The 18,519-nt window shown below is 41.6% G+C and overlaps 11 non-coding genes across 11 annotated transcripts; all 11 read right to left on the bottom strand.

The window, feature by feature from the left end:
* Nucleotides 1-1,425: 1,425 nt before the first annotated feature.
* Nucleotides 1,426-1,498, bottom strand: TRNAT-CGU (transfer RNA threonine (anticodon CGU)). The gene has a single exon. It is a non-coding gene; the product is annotated as a tRNA-Thr (tRNA).
* Nucleotides 1,499-3,121: 1,623 nt separating this feature from the next.
* Nucleotides 3,122-3,194, bottom strand: TRNAT-CGU (transfer RNA threonine (anticodon CGU)). Its single transcript has one exon. It is a non-coding gene; the product is annotated as a tRNA-Thr (tRNA).
* A 1,623-nt stretch (nucleotides 3,195-4,817) lies between these two features.
* On the bottom strand, nucleotides 4,818-4,890 carry TRNAT-CGU (transfer RNA threonine (anticodon CGU)). The gene has a single exon. It is a non-coding gene; the product is annotated as a tRNA-Thr (tRNA).
* A 1,623-nt stretch (nucleotides 4,891-6,513) lies between these two features.
* TRNAT-CGU (transfer RNA threonine (anticodon CGU)) lies at nucleotides 6,514-6,586 on the bottom strand. Its single transcript has one exon. It is a non-coding gene; the product is annotated as a tRNA-Thr (tRNA).
* A 1,623-nt stretch (nucleotides 6,587-8,209) lies between these two features.
* On the bottom strand, nucleotides 8,210-8,282 carry TRNAT-CGU (transfer RNA threonine (anticodon CGU)). Its single transcript has one exon. It is a non-coding gene; the product is annotated as a tRNA-Thr (tRNA).
* A 1,623-nt stretch (nucleotides 8,283-9,905) lies between these two features.
* Nucleotides 9,906-9,978, bottom strand: TRNAT-CGU (transfer RNA threonine (anticodon CGU)). Its single transcript has one exon. It is a non-coding gene; the product is annotated as a tRNA-Thr (tRNA).
* A 1,623-nt stretch (nucleotides 9,979-11,601) lies between these two features.
* Nucleotides 11,602-11,674, bottom strand: TRNAT-CGU (transfer RNA threonine (anticodon CGU)). Its single transcript has one exon. It is a non-coding gene; the product is annotated as a tRNA-Thr (tRNA).
* A 1,623-nt stretch (nucleotides 11,675-13,297) lies between these two features.
* TRNAT-CGU (transfer RNA threonine (anticodon CGU)) lies at nucleotides 13,298-13,370 on the bottom strand. Its single transcript has one exon. It is a non-coding gene; the product is annotated as a tRNA-Thr (tRNA).
* A 1,623-nt stretch (nucleotides 13,371-14,993) lies between these two features.
* Nucleotides 14,994-15,066, bottom strand: TRNAT-CGU (transfer RNA threonine (anticodon CGU)). Its single transcript has one exon. It is a non-coding gene; the product is annotated as a tRNA-Thr (tRNA).
* A 1,623-nt stretch (nucleotides 15,067-16,689) lies between these two features.
* On the bottom strand, nucleotides 16,690-16,762 carry TRNAT-CGU (transfer RNA threonine (anticodon CGU)). The gene has a single exon. It is a non-coding gene; the product is annotated as a tRNA-Thr (tRNA).
* Nucleotides 16,763-18,385: 1,623 nt separating this feature from the next.
* TRNAT-CGU (transfer RNA threonine (anticodon CGU)) lies at nucleotides 18,386-18,458 on the bottom strand. The gene has a single exon. It is a non-coding gene; the product is annotated as a tRNA-Thr (tRNA).
* Between the last annotated feature and the right edge of the window lie 61 nt (nucleotides 18,459-18,519).

Genomic DNA, 18,519 nt, shown 5'->3' with positions numbered 1-18,519 from the left:
CTGACGTGTGTTTTTAAAACAAACGTATTTCAGGTAGGATTTGTTTTTTTCAGGCAAAAATGCTGAACGCCCGCGTTTTGGCACTTCATTCTGACCCTTCACGCAAGATTCAATTTGGATTCGTAGCTCAACTCATTCTCAACCACCCCTTTTTACACCAAAGTGTCAAGAGACTCAACAACTCATGGGTCCTGTAAGTTATTTGGATTCCCATTTCCTTTCTAATGGAAAACGTTGTAGAATTGAATGGAAAAGTTCTAAGTTGGTGACAAAATCTCTCGAGAAAAGGAGGGAACAGTGCCCCGTGTGAGGCTCAAACTCACAACCTTCAGATTACGAGACTGACGCACTACCTACTGCGCTAACGAAGCAAGTTGCACCTGCAGATCTGCAGAAGTTTATTGTGCATAGCAGAAAACTTATTTTTTTCATAATGTCACTGAGACGTTAGCGCATCTTTTCCCATATGGTTTAGCGGTTAGGATTCCTGGTTCTCACCCAGGTGGCCCGGGTTCGACTCCCGGTATGGGAATGCACCTTTATCTTAGCTACTGCCACCATTCAAAGACTGACGCGTGTTTTTCAATCAAAAATGTTTCTGGTAGATTTTCACTTTGCAACAAAAATACTTAACATTGGCGATGCATTATGACTTTTGCAAAAGATTTCCTTTTGTTTCATAGCTTAAGCCTTTTTCAACTACACAGTTTTGCACAAAAGTGTCAAGGGACTCAACAAGCCATGTGTCCTGTCAGTCATTAGGGCTCCCATGTTCTTTCTAATCGGAAACAGTTTAGAACTGAATTGGAAAGTTCAGAGTTAGTGACAAAATCTCTTGAGAAAAGGAGGATGGCACTTGTGAGCAAAAAACTCATGATCTTCAAATTATTCAACTGACGTGCCAAAAACCTTGACCATGTAGCGTGTTTTAGCTCTTGTAATGTTTATGTTTTGTATTCAAAGCAAAACACTCTTTTTTTTTTTTTTTTTTTTTACACCTGTCTTGCTGTTTACTGTACTGCTTACACCATGTGGAGAAAGACTTAGTTAGTATTCCTGGTTGACTGGTTCAATTCCTGCTATGGGAGAGACTTTTTTTTGGGACTAGTGTCCACATTCCAAAGCCGACACGTGCCTTGCAGACAGAATCAGTTTAGGTTGGAACTGCTCTTTGCTGCCAAAAATGCAGACCACCAGATTTTTTGGATATTTATTTGCACAAAAGCTTATTTGATGTCATATCTCAAACCATTCATATCTCTCACTTTTAATTCCTGGGTGTTAAGGGACTCAACAAGCCTTTATCCCTGTCTGTCATTGGAGCTCCCCTTCCATCAATTGGTGATGTTTTGTTACTGAATGGAAAAGAGCTGTGACTCTCTAGCCAAGATAGTGGCAAAATCAGTTACGGAAACAAGGTACCAGTGCCCCATGTGAGAATCGAACTCACGACCTTCAGATTACGAGACTGACGCGCTACCTGCTGCGCTAACGAGGCAAGATGCATGCAATAATCTGCGGAAGTTGCTTGTGCAAAGCAGTACACCTCTTTTTTTTCATATTGTAAGGGAGCTGGCAGTACATCTTCTCCCGTATGGTCTAGCGCTTAGGATTCCTGGTTTTCACCCAGGTGGCCTGGGTTCGACTCCCGGTATGGAAACGCATCCTTTTCTACACCGTTGCCAACATTCAAAGACTGACGTGTGTTTTTAAAACAAACGTATTTCAGGTAGGATTTGTTTTTTTCAGGCAAAAATGCTGAACGCCCGCGTTTTGGCACTTCATTCTGACCCTTCACGCAAGATTCAATTTGGATTCGTAGCTCAACTCATTCTCAACCACCCCTTTTTACACCAAAGTGTCAAGAGACTCAACAACTCATGGGTCCTGTAAGTTATTTGGATTCCCATTTCCTTTCTAATGGAAAACGTTGTAGAATTGAATGGAAAAGTTCTAAGTTGGTGACAAAATCTCTCGAGAAAAGGAGGGAACAGTGCCCCGTGTGAGGCTCAAACTCACAACCTTCAGATTACGAGACTGACGCACTACCTACTGCGCTAACGAAGCAAGTTGCACCTGCAGATCTGCAGAAGTTTATTGTGCATAGCAGAAAACTTATTTTTTTCATAATGTCACTGAGACGTTAGCGCATCTTTTCCCATATGGTTTAGCGGTTAGGATTCCTGGTTCTCACCCAGGTGGCCCGGGTTCGACTCCCGGTATGGGAATGCACCTTTATCTTAGCTACTGCCACCATTCAAAGACTGACGCGTGTTTTTCAATCAAAAATGTTTCTGGTAGATTTTCACTTTGCAACAAAAATACTTAACATTGGCGATGCATTATGACTTTTGCAAAAGATTTCCTTTTGTTTCATAGCTTAAGCCTTTTTCAACTACACAGTTTTGCACAAAAGTGTCAAGGGACTCAACAAGCCATGTGTCCTGTCAGTCATTAGGGCTCCCATGTTCTTTCTAATCGGAAACAGTTTAGAACTGAATTGGAAAGTTCAGAGTTAGTGACAAAATCTCTTGAGAAAAGGAGGATGGCACTTGTGAGCAAAAAACTCATGATCTTCAAATTATTCAACTGACGTGCCAAAAACCTTGACCATGTAGCGTGTTTTAGCTCTTGTAATGTTTATGTTTTGTATTCAAAGCAAAACACTCTTTTTTTTTTTTTTTTTTTTTACACCTGTCTTGCTGTTTACTGTACTGCTTACACCATGTGGAGAAAGACTTAGTTAGTATTCCTGGTTGACTGGTTCAATTCCTGCTATGGGAGAGACTTTTTTTTGGGACTAGTGTCCACATTCCAAAGCCGACACGTGCCTTGCAGACAGAATCAGTTTAGGTTGGAACTGCTCTTTGCTGCCAAAAATGCAGACCACCAGATTTTTTGGATATTTATTTGCACAAAAGCTTATTTGATGTCATATCTCAAACCATTCATATCTCTCACTTTTAATTCCTGGGTGTTAAGGGACTCAACAAGCCTTTATCCCTGTCTGTCATTGGAGCTCCCCTTCCATCAATTGGTGATGTTTTGTTACTGAATGGAAAAGAGCTGTGACTCTCTAGCCAAGATAGTGGCAAAATCAGTTACGGAAACAAGGTACCAGTGCCCCATGTGAGAATCGAACTCACGACCTTCAGATTACGAGACTGACGCGCTACCTGCTGCGCTAACGAGGCAAGATGCATGCAATAATCTGCGGAAGTTGCTTGTGCAAAGCAGTACACCTCTTTTTTTTCATATTGTAAGGGAGCTGGCAGTACATCTTCTCCCGTATGGTCTAGCGCTTAGGATTCCTGGTTTTCACCCAGGTGGCCTGGGTTCGACTCCCGGTATGGAAACGCATCCTTTTCTACACCGTTGCCAACATTCAAAGACTGACGTGTGTTTTTAAAACAAACGTATTTCAGGTAGGATTTGTTTTTTTCAGGCAAAAATGCTGAACGCCCGCGTTTTGGCACTTCATTCTGACCCTTCACGCAAGATTCAATTTGGATTCGTAGCTCAACTCATTCTCAACCACCCCTTTTTACACCAAAGTGTCAAGAGACTCAACAACTCATGGGTCCTGTAAGTTATTTGGATTCCCATTTCCTTTCTAATGGAAAACGTTGTAGAATTGAATGGAAAAGTTCTAAGTTGGTGACAAAATCTCTCGAGAAAAGGAGGGAACAGTGCCCCGTGTGAGGCTCAAACTCACAACCTTCAGATTACGAGACTGACGCACTACCTACTGCGCTAACGAAGCAAGTTGCACCTGCAGATCTGCAGAAGTTTATTGTGCATAGCAGAAAACTTATTTTTTTCATAATGTCACTGAGACGTTAGCGCATCTTTTCCCATATGGTTTAGCGGTTAGGATTCCTGGTTCTCACCCAGGTGGCCCGGGTTCGACTCCCGGTATGGGAATGCACCTTTATCTTAGCTACTGCCACCATTCAAAGACTGACGCGTGTTTTTCAATCAAAAATGTTTCTGGTAGATTTTCACTTTGCAACAAAAATACTTAACATTGGCGATGCATTATGACTTTTGCAAAAGATTTCCTTTTGTTTCATAGCTTAAGCCTTTTTCAACTACACAGTTTTGCACAAAAGTGTCAAGGGACTCAACAAGCCATGTGTCCTGTCAGTCATTAGGGCTCCCATGTTCTTTCTAATCGGAAACAGTTTAGAACTGAATTGGAAAGTTCAGAGTTAGTGACAAAATCTCTTGAGAAAAGGAGGATGGCACTTGTGAGCAAAAAACTCATGATCTTCAAATTATTCAACTGACGTGCCAAAAACCTTGACCATGTAGCGTGTTTTAGCTCTTGTAATGTTTATGTTTTGTATTCAAAGCAAAACACTCTTTTTTTTTTTTTTTTTTTTTACACCTGTCTTGCTGTTTACTGTACTGCTTACACCATGTGGAGAAAGACTTAGTTAGTATTCCTGGTTGACTGGTTCAATTCCTGCTATGGGAGAGACTTTTTTTTGGGACTAGTGTCCACATTCCAAAGCCGACACGTGCCTTGCAGACAGAATCAGTTTAGGTTGGAACTGCTCTTTGCTGCCAAAAATGCAGACCACCAGATTTTTTGGATATTTATTTGCACAAAAGCTTATTTGATGTCATATCTCAAACCATTCATATCTCTCACTTTTAATTCCTGGGTGTTAAGGGACTCAACAAGCCTTTATCCCTGTCTGTCATTGGAGCTCCCCTTCCATCAATTGGTGATGTTTTGTTACTGAATGGAAAAGAGCTGTGACTCTCTAGCCAAGATAGTGGCAAAATCAGTTACGGAAACAAGGTACCAGTGCCCCATGTGAGAATCGAACTCACGACCTTCAGATTACGAGACTGACGCGCTACCTGCTGCGCTAACGAGGCAAGATGCATGCAATAATCTGCGGAAGTTGCTTGTGCAAAGCAGTACACCTCTTTTTTTTCATATTGTAAGGGAGCTGGCAGTACATCTTCTCCCGTATGGTCTAGCGCTTAGGATTCCTGGTTTTCACCCAGGTGGCCTGGGTTCGACTCCCGGTATGGAAACGCATCCTTTTCTACACCGTTGCCAACATTCAAAGACTGACGTGTGTTTTTAAAACAAACGTATTTCAGGTAGGATTTGTTTTTTTCAGGCAAAAATGCTGAACGCCCGCGTTTTGGCACTTCATTCTGACCCTTCACGCAAGATTCAATTTGGATTCGTAGCTCAACTCATTCTCAACCACCCCTTTTTACACCAAAGTGTCAAGAGACTCAACAACTCATGGGTCCTGTAAGTTATTTGGATTCCCATTTCCTTTCTAATGGAAAACGTTGTAGAATTGAATGGAAAAGTTCTAAGTTGGTGACAAAATCTCTCGAGAAAAGGAGGGAACAGTGCCCCGTGTGAGGCTCAAACTCACAACCTTCAGATTACGAGACTGACGCACTACCTACTGCGCTAACGAAGCAAGTTGCACCTGCAGATCTGCAGAAGTTTATTGTGCATAGCAGAAAACTTATTTTTTTCATAATGTCACTGAGACGTTAGCGCATCTTTTCCCATATGGTTTAGCGGTTAGGATTCCTGGTTCTCACCCAGGTGGCCCGGGTTCGACTCCCGGTATGGGAATGCACCTTTATCTTAGCTACTGCCACCATTCAAAGACTGACGCGTGTTTTTCAATCAAAAATGTTTCTGGTAGATTTTCACTTTGCAACAAAAATACTTAACATTGGCGATGCATTATGACTTTTGCAAAAGATTTCCTTTTGTTTCATAGCTTAAGCCTTTTTCAACTACACAGTTTTGCACAAAAGTGTCAAGGGACTCAACAAGCCATGTGTCCTGTCAGTCATTAGGGCTCCCATGTTCTTTCTAATCGGAAACAGTTTAGAACTGAATTGGAAAGTTCAGAGTTAGTGACAAAATCTCTTGAGAAAAGGAGGATGGCACTTGTGAGCAAAAAACTCATGATCTTCAAATTATTCAACTGACGTGCCAAAAACCTTGACCATGTAGCGTGTTTTAGCTCTTGTAATGTTTATGTTTTGTATTCAAAGCAAAACACTCTTTTTTTTTTTTTTTTTTTTTACACCTGTCTTGCTGTTTACTGTACTGCTTACACCATGTGGAGAAAGACTTAGTTAGTATTCCTGGTTGACTGGTTCAATTCCTGCTATGGGAGAGACTTTTTTTTGGGACTAGTGTCCACATTCCAAAGCCGACACGTGCCTTGCAGACAGAATCAGTTTAGGTTGGAACTGCTCTTTGCTGCCAAAAATGCAGACCACCAGATTTTTTGGATATTTATTTGCACAAAAGCTTATTTGATGTCATATCTCAAACCATTCATATCTCTCACTTTTAATTCCTGGGTGTTAAGGGACTCAACAAGCCTTTATCCCTGTCTGTCATTGGAGCTCCCCTTCCATCAATTGGTGATGTTTTGTTACTGAATGGAAAAGAGCTGTGACTCTCTAGCCAAGATAGTGGCAAAATCAGTTACGGAAACAAGGTACCAGTGCCCCATGTGAGAATCGAACTCACGACCTTCAGATTACGAGACTGACGCGCTACCTGCTGCGCTAACGAGGCAAGATGCATGCAATAATCTGCGGAAGTTGCTTGTGCAAAGCAGTACACCTCTTTTTTTTCATATTGTAAGTGAGCTGGCAGTACATCTTCTCCCGTATGGTCTAGCGCTTAGGATTCCTGGTTTTCACCCAGGTGGCCTGGGTTCGACTCCCGGTATGGAAACGCATCCTTTTCTACACCGTTGCCAACATTCAAAGACTGACGTGTGTTTTTAAAACAAACGTATTTCAGGTAGGATTTGTTTTTTTCAGGCAAAAATGCTGAACGCCCGCGTTTTGGCACTTCATTCTGACCCTTCACGCAAGATTCAATTTGGATTCGTAGCTCAACTCATTCTCAACCACCCCTTTTTACACCAAAGTGTCAAGAGACTCAACAACTCATGGGTCCTGTAAGTTATTTGGATTCCCATTTCCTTTCTAATGGAAAACGTTGTAGAATTGAATGGAAAAGTTCTAAGTTGGTGACAAAATCTCTCGAGAAAAGGAGGGAACAGTGCCCCGTGTGAGGCTCAAACTCACAACCTTCAGATTACGAGACTGACGCACTACCTACTGCGCTAACGAAGCAAGTTGCACCTGCAGATCTGCAGAAGTTTATTGTGCATAGCAGAAAACTTATTTTTTTCATAATGTCACTGAGACGTTAGCGCATCTTTTCCCATATGGTTTAGCGGTTAGGATTCCTGGTTCTCACCCAGGTGGCCCGGGTTCGACTCCCGGTATGGGAATGCACCTTTATCTTAGCTACTGCCACCATTCAAAGACTGACGCGTGTTTTTCAATCAAAAATGTTTCTGGTAGATTTTCACTTTGCAACAAAAATACTTAACATTGGCGATGCATTATGACTTTTGCAAAAGATTTCCTTTTGTTTCATAGCTTAAGCCTTTTTCAACTACACAGTTTTGCACAAAAGTGTCAAGGGACTCAACAAGCCATGTGTCCTGTCAGTCATTAGGGCTCCCATGTTCTTTCTAATCGGAAACAGTTTAGAACTGAATTGGAAAGTTCAGAGTTAGTGACAAAATCTCTTGAGAAAAGGAGGATGGCACTTGTGAGCAAAAAACTCATGATCTTCAAATTATTCAACTGACGTGCCAAAAACCTTGACCATGTAGCGTGTTTTAGCTCTTGTAATGTTTATGTTTTGTATTCAAAGCAAAACACTCTTTTTTTTTTTTTTTTTTTTTACACCTGTCTTGCTGTTTACTGTACTGCTTACACCATGTGGAGAAAGACTTAGTTAGTATTCCTGGTTGACTGGTTCAATTCCTGCTATGGGAGAGACTTTTTTTTGGGACTAGTGTCCACATTCCAAAGCCGACACGTGCCTTGCAGACAGAATCAGTTTAGGTTGGAACTGCTCTTTGCTGCCAAAAATGCAGACCACCAGATTTTTTGGATATTTATTTGCACAAAAGCTTATTTGATGTCATATCTCAAACCATTCATATCTCTCACTTTTAATTCCTGGGTGTTAAGGGACTCAACAAGCCTTTATCCCTGTCTGTCATTGGAGCTCCCCTTCCATCAATTGGTGATGTTTTGTTACTGAATGGAAAAGAGCTGTGACTCTCTAGCCAAGATAGTGGCAAAATCAGTTACGGAAACAAGGTACCAGTGCCCCATGTGAGAATCGAACTCACGACCTTCAGATTACGAGACTGACGCGCTACCTGCTGCGCTAACGAGGCAAGATGCATGTAATAATCTGCGGAAGTTGCTTGTGCAAAGCAGTACACCTCTTTTTTTTCATATTGTAAGTGAGCTGGCAGTACATCTTCTCCCGTATGGTCTAGCGCTTAGGATTCCTGGTTTTCACCCAGGTGGCCTGGGTTCGACTCCCGGTATGGAAACGCATCCTTTTCTACACCGTTGCCAACATTCAAAGACTGACGTGTGTTTTTAAAACAAACGTATTTCAGGTAGGATTTGTTTTTTTCAGGCAAAAATGCTGAACGCCCGCGTTTTGGCACTTCATTCTGACCCTTCACGCAAGATTCAATTTGGATTCGTAGCTCAACTCATTCTCAACCACCCCTTTTTACACCAAAGTGTCAAGAGACTCAACAACTCATGGGTCCTGTAAGTTATTTGGATTCCCATTTCCTTTCTAATGGAAAACGTTGTAGAATTGAATGGAAAAGTTCTAAGTTGGTGACAAAATCTCTCGAGAAAAGGAGGGAACAGTGCCCCGTGTGAGGCTCAAACTCACAACCTTCAGATTACGAGACTGACGCACTACCTACTGCGCTAACGAAGCAAGTTGCACCTGCAGATCTGCAGAAGTTTATTGTGCATAGCAGAAAACTTATTTTTTTCATAATGTCACTGAGACGTTAGCGCATCTTTTCCCATATGGTTTAGCGGTTAGGATTCCTGGTTCTCACCCAGGTGGCCCGGGTTCGACTCCCGGTATGGGAATGCACCTTTATCTTAGCTACTGCCACCATTCAAAGACTGACGCGTGTTTTTCAATCAAAAATGTTTCTGGTAGATTTTCACTTTGCAACAAAAATACTTAACATTGGCGATGCATTATGACTTTTGCAAAAGATTTCCTTTTGTTTCATAGCTTAAGCCTTTTTCAACTACACAGTTTTACACAAAAGTGTCAAGGGACTCAACAAGCCATGTGTCCTGTCAGTCATTAGGGCTCCCATGTTCTTTCTAATCGGAAACAGTTTAGAACTGAATTGGAAAGTTCAGAGTTAGTGACAAAATCTCTTGAGAAAAGGAGGATGGCACTTGTGAGCAAAAAACTCATGATCTTCAAATTATTCAACTGACGTGCCAAAAACCTTGACCATGTAGCGTGTTTTAGCTCTTGTAATGTTTATGTTTTGTATTCAAAGCAAAACACTCTTTTTTTTTTTTTTTTTTTTTACACCTGTCTTGCTGTTTACTGTACTGCTTACACCATGTGGAGAAAGACTTAGTTAGTATTCCTGGTTGACTGGTTCAATTCCTGCTATGGGAGAGACTTTTTTTTGGGACTAGTGTCCACATTCCAAAGCCGACACGTGCCTTGCAGACAGAATCAGTTTAGGTTGGAACTGCTCTTTGCTGCCAAAAATGCAGACCACCAGATTTTTTGGATATTTATTTGCACAAAAGCTTATTTGATGTCATATCTCAAACCATTCATATCTCTCACTTTTAATTCCTGGGTGTTAAGGGACTCAACAAGCCTTTATCCCTGTCTGTCATTGGAGCTCCCCTTCCATCAATTGGTGATGTTTTGTTACTGAATGGAAAAGAGCTGTGACTCTCTAGCCAAGATAGTGGCAAAATCAGTTACGGAAACAAGGTACCAGTGCCCCATGTGAGAATCGAACTCACGACCTTCAGATTACGAGACTGACGCGCTACCTGCTGCGCTAACGAGGCAAGATGCATGTAATAATCTGCGGAAGTTGCTTGTGCAAAGCAGTACACCTCTTTTTTTTCATATTGTAAGTGAGCTGGCAGTACATCTTCTCCCGTATGGTCTAGCGCTTAGGATTCCTGGTTTTCACCCAGGTGGCCTGGGTTCGACTCCCGGTATGGAAACGCATCCTTTTCTACACCGTTGCCAACATTCAAAGACTGACGTGTGTTTTTAAAACAAACGTATTTCAGGTAGGATTTGTTTTTTTCAGGCAAAAATGCTGAACGCCCGCGTTTTGGCACTTCATTCTGACCCTTCACGCAAGATTCAATTTGGATTCGTAGCTCAACTCATTCTCAACCACCCCTTTTTACACCAAAGTGTCAAGAGACTCAACAACTCATGGGTCCTGTAAGTTATTTGGATTCCCATTTCCTTTCTAATGGAAAACGTTGTAGAATTGAATGGAAAAGTTCTAAGTTGGTGACAAAATCTCTCGAGAAAAGGAGGGAACAGTGCCCCGTGTGAGGCTCAAACTCACAACCTTCAGATTACGAGACTGACGCACTACCTACTGCGCTAACGAAGCAAGTTGCACCTGCAGATCTGCAGAAGTTTATTGTGCATAGCAGAAAACTTATTTTTTTAATAATGTCACTGAGACGTTAGCGCATCTTTTCCCATATGGTTTAGCGGTTAGGATTCCTGGTTCTCACCCAGGTGGCCCGGGTTCGACTCCCGGTATGGGAATGCACCTTTATCTTAGCTACTGCCACCATTCAAAGACTGACGCGTGTTTTTCAATCAAAAATGTTTCTGGTAGATTTTCACTTTGCAACAAAAATACTTAACATTGGCGATGCATTATGACTTTTGCAAAAGATTTCCTTTTGTTTCATAGCTTAAGCCTTTTTCAACTACACAGTTTTACACAAAAGTGTCAAGGGACTCAACAAGCCATGTGTCCTGTCAGTCATTAGGGCTCCCATGTTCTTTCTAATCGGAAACAGTTTAGAACTGAATTGGAAAGTTCAGAGTTAGTGACAAAATCTCTTGAGAAAAGGAGGATGGCACTTGTGAGCAAAAAACTCATGATCTTCAAATTATTCAACTGACGTGCCAAAAACCTTGACCATGTAGCGTGTTTTAGCTCTTGTAATGTTTATGTTTTGTATTCAAAGCAAAACACTCTTTTTTTTTTTTTTTTTTTTTACACCTGTCTTGCTGTTTACTGTACTGCTTACACCATGTGGAGAAAGACTTAGTTAGTATTCCTGGTTGACTGGTTCAATTCCTGCTATGGGAGAGACTTTTTTTTGGGACTAGTGTCCACATTCCAAAGCCGACACGTGCCTTGCAGACAGAATCAGTTTAGGTTGGAACTGCTCTTTGCTGCCAAAAATGCAGACCACCAGATTTTTTGGATATTTATTTGCACAAAAGCTTATTTGATGTCATATCTCAAACCATTCATATCTCTCACTTTTAATTCCTGGGTGTTAAGGGACTCAACAAGCCTTTATCCCTGTCTGTCATTGGAGCTCCCCTTCCATCAATTGGTGATGTTTTGTTACTGAATGGAAAAGAGCTGTGACTCTCTAGCCAAGATAGTGGCAAAATCAGTTACGGAAACAAGGTACCAGTGCCCCATGTGAGAATCGAACTCACGACCTTCAGATTACGAGACTGACGCGCTACCTGCTGCGCTAACGAGGCAAGATGCATGTAATAATCTGCGGAAGTTGCTTGTGCAAAGCAGTACACCTCTTTTTTTTCATATTGTAAGTGAGCTGGCAGTACATCTTCTCCCGTATGGTCTAGCGCTTAGGATTCCTGGTTTTCACCCAGGTGGCCTGGGTTCGACTCCCGGTATGGAAACGCATCCTTTTCTACACCGTTGCCAACATTCAAAGACTGACGTGTGTTTTTAAAACAAACGTATTTCAGGTAGGATTTGTTTTTTTCAGGCAAAAATGCTGAACGCCCGCGTTTTGGCACTTCATTCTGACCCTTCACGCAAGATTCAATTTGGATTCGTAGCTCAACTCATTCTCAACCACCCCTTTTTACACCAAAGTGTCAAGAGACTCAACAACTCATGGGTCCTGTAAGTTATTTGGATTCCCATTTCCTTTCTAATGGAAAACGTTGTAGAATTGAATGGAAAAGTTCTAAGTTGGTGACAAAATCTCTCGAGAAAAGGAGGGAACAGTGCCCCGTGTGAGGCTCAAACTCACAACCTTCAGATTACGAGACTGACGCACTACCTACTGCGCTAACGAAGCAAGTTGCACCTGCAGATCTGCAGAAGTTTATTGTGCATAGCAGAAAACTTATTTTTTTAATAATGTCACTGAGACGTTAGCGCATCTTTTCCCATATGGTTTAGCGGTTAGGATTCCTGGTTCTCACCCAGGTGGCCCGGGTTCGACTCCCGGTATGGGAATGCACCTTTATCTTAGCTACTGCCACCATTCAAAGACTGACGCGTGTTTTTCAATCAAAAATGTTTCTGGTAGATTTTCACTTTGCAACAAAAATACTTAACATTGGCGATGCATTATGACTTTTGCAAAAGATTTCCTTTTGTTTCATAGCTTAAGCCTTTTTCAACTACACAGTTTTACACAAAAGTGTCAAGGGACTCAACAAGCCATGTGTCCTGTCAGTCATTAGGGCTCCCATGTTCTTTCTAATCGGAAACAGTTTAGAACTGAATTGGAAAGTTCAGAGTTAGTGACAAAATCTCTTGAGAAAAGGACGATGGCACTTGTGAGCAAAAAACTCATGATCTTCAAATTATTCAACTGACGTGCCAAAAACCTTGACCATGTAGCGTGTTTTAGCTCTTGTAATGTTTATGTTTTGTATTCAAAGCAAAACACTCTTTTTTTTTTTTTTTTTTTTTACACCTGTCTTGCTGTTTACTGTACTGCTTACACCATGTGGAGAAAGACTTAGTTAGTATTCCTGGTTGACTGGTTCAATTCCTGCTATGGGAGAGACTTTTTTTTGGGACTAGTGTCCACATTCCAAAGCCGACACGTGCCTTGCAGACAGAATCAGTTTAGGTTGGAACTGCTCTTTGCTGCCAAAAATGCAGACCACCAGATTTTTTGGATATTTATTTGCACAAAAGCTTATTTGATGTCATATCTCAAACCATTCATATCTCTCACTTTTAATTCCTGGGTGTTAAGGGACTCAACAAGCCTTTATCCCTGTCTGTCATTGGAGCTCCCCTTCCATCAATTGGTGATGTTTTGTTACTGAATGGAAAAGAGCTGTGACTCTCTAGCCAAGATAGTGGCAAAATCAGTTACGGAAACAAGGTACCAGTGCCCCATGTGAGAATCGAACTCACGACCTTCAGATTACGAGACTGACGCGCTACCTGCTGCGCTAACGAGGCAAGATGCATGTAATAATCTGCGGAAGTTGCTTGTGCAAAGCAGTACACCTCTTTTTTTTCATATTGTAAGTGAGCTGGCAGTACATCTTCTCCCGTATGGTCTAGCGCTTAGGATTCCTGGTTTTCACCCAGGTGGCCTGGGTTCGACTCCCGGTATGGAAACGCATCCTTTTCTACACCGTTGCCAACATTCAAAGACTGACGTGTGTTTTTAAAACAAACGTATTTCAGGTAGGATTTGTTTTTTTCAGGCAAAAATGCTGAACGCCCGCGTTTTGGCACTTCATTCTGACCCTTCACGCAAGATTCAATTTGGATTCGTAGCTCAACTCATTCTCAACCACCCCTTTTTACACCAAAGTGTCAAGAGACTCAACAACTCATGGGTCCTGTAAGTTATTTGGATTCCCATTTCCTTTCTAATGGAAAACGTTGTAGAATTGAATGGAAAAGTTCTAAGTTGGTGACAAAATCTCTCGAGAAAAGGAGGGAACAGTGCCCCGTGTGAGGCTCAAACTCACAACCTTCAGATTACGAGACTGACGCACTACCTACTGCGCTAACGAAGCAAGTTGCACCTGCAGATCTGCAGAAGTTTATTGTGCATAGCAGAAAACTTATTTTTTTAATAATGTCACTGAGACGTTAGCGCATCTTTTCCCATATGGTTTAGCGGTTAGGATTCCTGGTTCTCACCCAGGTGGCCCGGGTTCGACTCCCGGTATGGGAATGCACCTTTATCTTAGCTACTGCCACCATTCAAAGACTGACGCGTGTTTTTCAATCAAAAATGTTTCTGGTAGATTTTCACTTTGCAACAAAAATACTTAACATTGGCGATGCATTATGACTTTTGCAAAAGATTTCCTTTTGTTTCATAGCTTAAGCCTTTTTCAACTACACAGTTTTACACAAAAGTGTCAAGGGACTCAACAAGCCATGTGTCCTGTCAGTCATTAGGGCTCCCATGTTCTTTCTAATCGGAAACAGTTTAGAACTGAATTGGAAAGTTCAGAGTTAGTGACAAAATCTCTTGAGAAAAGGAGGATGGCACTTGTGAGCAAAAAACTCATGATCTTCAAATTATTCAACTGACGTGCCAAAAACCTTGACCATGTAGCGTGTTTTAGCTCTTGTAATGTTTATGTTTTGTATTCAAAGCAAAACACTCTTTTTTTTTTTTTTTTTTTTTACACCTGTCTTGCTGTTTACTGTACTGCTTACACCATGTGGAGAAAGACTTAGTTAGTATTCCTGGTTGACTGGTTCAATTCCTGCTATGGGAGAGACTTTTTTTTGGGACTAGTGTCCACATTCCAAAGCCGACACGTGCCTTGCAGACAGAATCAGTTTAGGTTGGAACTGCTCTTTGCTGCCAAAAATGCAGACCACCAGATTTTTTGGATATTTATTTGCACAAAAGCTTATTTGATGTCATATCTCAAACCATTCATATCTCTCACTTTTAATTCCTGGGTGTTAAGGGACTCAACAAGCCTTTATCCCTGTCTGTCATTGGAGCTCCCCTTCCATCAATTGGTGATGTTTTGTTACTGAATGGAAAAGAGCTGTGACTCTCTAGCCAAGATAGTGGCAAAATCAGTTACGGAAACAAGGTACCAGTGCCCCATGTGAGAATCGAACTCACGACCTTCAGATTACGAGACTGACGCGCTACCTGCTGCGCTAACGAGGCAAGATGCATGTAATAATCTGCGGAAGTTGCTTGTGCAAAGCAGTACACCTCTTTTTTTTCATATTGTAAGTGAGCTGGCAGTACATCTTCTCCCGTATGGTCTAGCGCTTAGGATTCCTGGTTTTCACCCAGGTGGCCTGGGTTCGACTCCCGGTATGGAAACGCATCCTTTTCTACACCGTTGCCAACATTCAAAGACTGACGTGTGTTTTTAAAACAAACGTATTTCAGGTAGGATTTGTTTTTTTCAGGCAAAAATGCTGAACGCCCGCGTTTTGGCACTTCATTCTGACCCTTCACGCAAGATTCAATTTGGATTCGTAGCTCAACTCATTCTCAACCACCCCTTTTTACACCAAAGTGTCAAGAGACTCAACAACTCATGGGTCCTGTAAGTTATTTGGATTCCCATTTCCTTTCTAATGGAAAACGTTGTAGAATTGAATGGAAAAGTTCTAAGTTGGTGACAAAATCTCTCGAGAAAAGGAGGGAACAGTGCCCCGTGTGAGGCTCAAACTCACAACCTTCAGATTACGAGACTGACGCACTACCTACTGCGCTAACGAAGCAAGTTGCACCTGCAGATCTGCAGAAGTTTATTGTGCATAGCAGAAAACTTATTTTTTTCATAATGTCACTGAGACGTTAGCGCATCTTTTCCCATATGGTTTAGCGGTTAGGATTCCTGGTTCTCACCCAGGTGGCCCGGGTTCGACTCCCGGTATGGGAATGCACCTTTATCTTAGCTACTGCCACCATTCAAAGACTGACGCGTGTTTTTCAATCAAAAATGTTTCTGGTAGATTTTCACTTTGCAACAAAAATACTTAACATTGGCGATGCATTATGACTTTTGCAAAAGATTTCCTTTTGTTTCATAGCTTAAGCCTTTTTCAACTACACAGTTTTACACAAAAGTGTCAAGGGACTCAACAAGCCATGTGTCCTGTCAGTCATTAGGGCTCCCATGTTCTTTCTAATCGGAAACAGTTTAGAACTGAATTGGAAAGTTCAGAGTTAGTGACAAAATCTCTTGAGAAAAGGAGGATGGCACTTGTGAGCAAAAAACTCATGATCTTCAAATTATTCAACTGACGTGCCAAAAACCTTGACCATGTAGCGTGTTTTAGCTCTTGTAATGTTTATGTTTTGTATTCAAAGCAAAACACTCTTTTTTTTTTTTTTTTTTTTTACACCTGTCTTGCTGTTTACTGTACTGCTTACACCATGTGGAGAAAGACTTAGTTAGTATTCCTGGTTGACTGGTTCAATTCCTGCTATGGGAGAGACTTTTTTTTGGGACTAGTGTCCACATTCCAAAGCCGACACGTGCCTTGCAGACAGAATCAGTTTAGGTTGGAACTGCTCTTTGCTGCCAAAAATGCAGACCACCAGATTTTTTGGATATTTATTTGCACAAAAGCTTATTTGATGTCATATCTCAAACCATTCATATCTCTCACTTTTAATTCCTGGGTGTTAAGGGACTCAACAAGCCTTTATCCCTGTCTGTCATTGGAGCTCCCCTTCCATCAATTGGTGATGTTTTGTTACTGAATGGAAAAGAGCTGTGACTCTCTAGCCAAGATAGTGGCAAAATCAGTTACGGAAACAAGGTACCAGTGCCCCATGTGAGAATCGAACTCACGACCTTCAGATTACGAGACTGACGCGCTACCTGCTGCGCTAACGAGGCAAGATGCATGTAATAATCTGCGGAAGTTGCTTGTGCAAAGCAGTACACCTCTTTTTTTTCATATTGTAAGTGAGCTGGCAGTACATCTTCTCCCGTATGGTCTAGCGCTTAGGATTCCTGGTTTTCACCCAGGTGGCCTGGGTTCGACTCCCGGTATGGAAACGCATCCTTTTCTACACCGTTGCCAACATTCAAAGACTGACGTGTGTTTTTAAAACAAACGTATTTCAGGTAGGATTTGTTTTTTTCAGGCAAAAATGCTGAACGCCCGCGTTTTGGCACTTCATTCTGACCCTTCACGCAAGATTCAATTTGGATTCGTAGCTCAACTCATTCTCAACCACCCCTTTTTACACCAAAGTGTCAAGAGACTCAACAACTCATGGGTCCTGTAAGTTATTTGGATTCCCATTTCCTTTCTAATGGAAAACGTTGTAGAATTGAATGGAAAAGTTCTAAGTTGGTGACAAAATCTCTCGAGAAAAGGAGGGAACAGTGCCCCGTGTGAGGCTCAAACTCACAACCTTCAGATTACGAGACTGACGCACTACCTACTGCGCTAACGAAGCAAGTTGCACCTGCAGATCTGCAGAAGTTTATTGTGCATAGCAGAAAACTTATTTTTTTAATAATGTCACTGAGACGTTAGCGCATCTTTTCCCATATGGTTTAGCGGTTAGGATTCCTGGTTCTCACCCAGGTGGCCCGGGTTCGACTCCCGGTATGGGAATGCACCTTTATCTTAGCTACTGCCACCATTCAAAGACTGACGCGTGTTTTTCAATCAAAAATGTTTCTGGTAGATTTTCACTTTGCAACAAAAATACTTAACATTGGCGATGCATTATGACTTTTGCAAAAGATTTCCTTTTGTTTCATAGCTTAAGCCTTTTTCAACTACACAGTTTTACACAAAAGTGTCAAGGGACTCAACAAGCCATGTGTCCTGTCAGTCATTAGGGCTCCCATGTTCTTTCTAATCGGAAACAGTTTAGAACTGAATTGGAAAGTTCAGAGTTAGTGACAAAATCTCTTGAGAAAAGGACGATGGCACTTGTGAGCAAAAAACTCATGATCTTCAAATTATTCAACTGACGTGCCAAAAACCTTGACCATGTAGCGTGTTTTAGCTCTTGTAATGTTTATGTTTTGTATTCAAAGCAAAACACTCTTTTTTTTTTTTTTTTTTTTTACACCTGTCTTGCTGTTTACTGTACTGCTTACACCATGTGGAGAAAGACTTAGTTAGTATTCCTGGTTGACTGGTTCAATTCCTGCTATGGGAGAGACTTTTTTTTGGGACTAGTGTCCACATTCCAAAGCCGACACGTGCCTTGCAGACAGAATCAGTTTAGGTTGGAACTGCTCTTTGCTGCCAAAAATGCAGACCACCAGATTTTTTGGATATTTATTTGCACAAAAGCTTATTTGATGTCATATCTCAAACCATTCATATCTCTCACTTTTAATTCCTGGGTGTTAAGGGACTCAACAAGCCTTTATCCCTGTCTGTCATTGGAGCTCCCCTTCCATCAATTGGTGATGTTTTGTTACTGAATGGAAAAGAGCTGTGACTCTCTAGCCAAGATAGTGGCAAAATCAGTTACGGAAACAAGGTACCAGTGCCCCATGTGAGAATCGAACTCACGACCTTCAGATTACGAGACTGACGCGCTACCTGCTGCGCTAACGAGGCAAGATGCATGTAATAATCTGCGGAAGTTGCTTGTGCAAAGCAGTACACCTCTTTTTTTTCA

Source organism: Phyllobates terribilis, unplaced genomic scaffold (genome assembly GCF_046119375.1).
Source record: "Phyllobates terribilis strain yellow unplaced genomic scaffold, ASM4611937v1 Scaffold_971__1_contigs__length_502685, whole genome shotgun sequence".
NCBI classification, from domain to species: Eukaryota; Metazoa; Chordata; class Amphibia; order Anura; family Dendrobatidae; genus Phyllobates; species Phyllobates terribilis.
The sequence above is the reverse complement of the archived record's forward strand: the minus strand, read 5'-3'. Positions and strand labels throughout refer to the sequence as shown.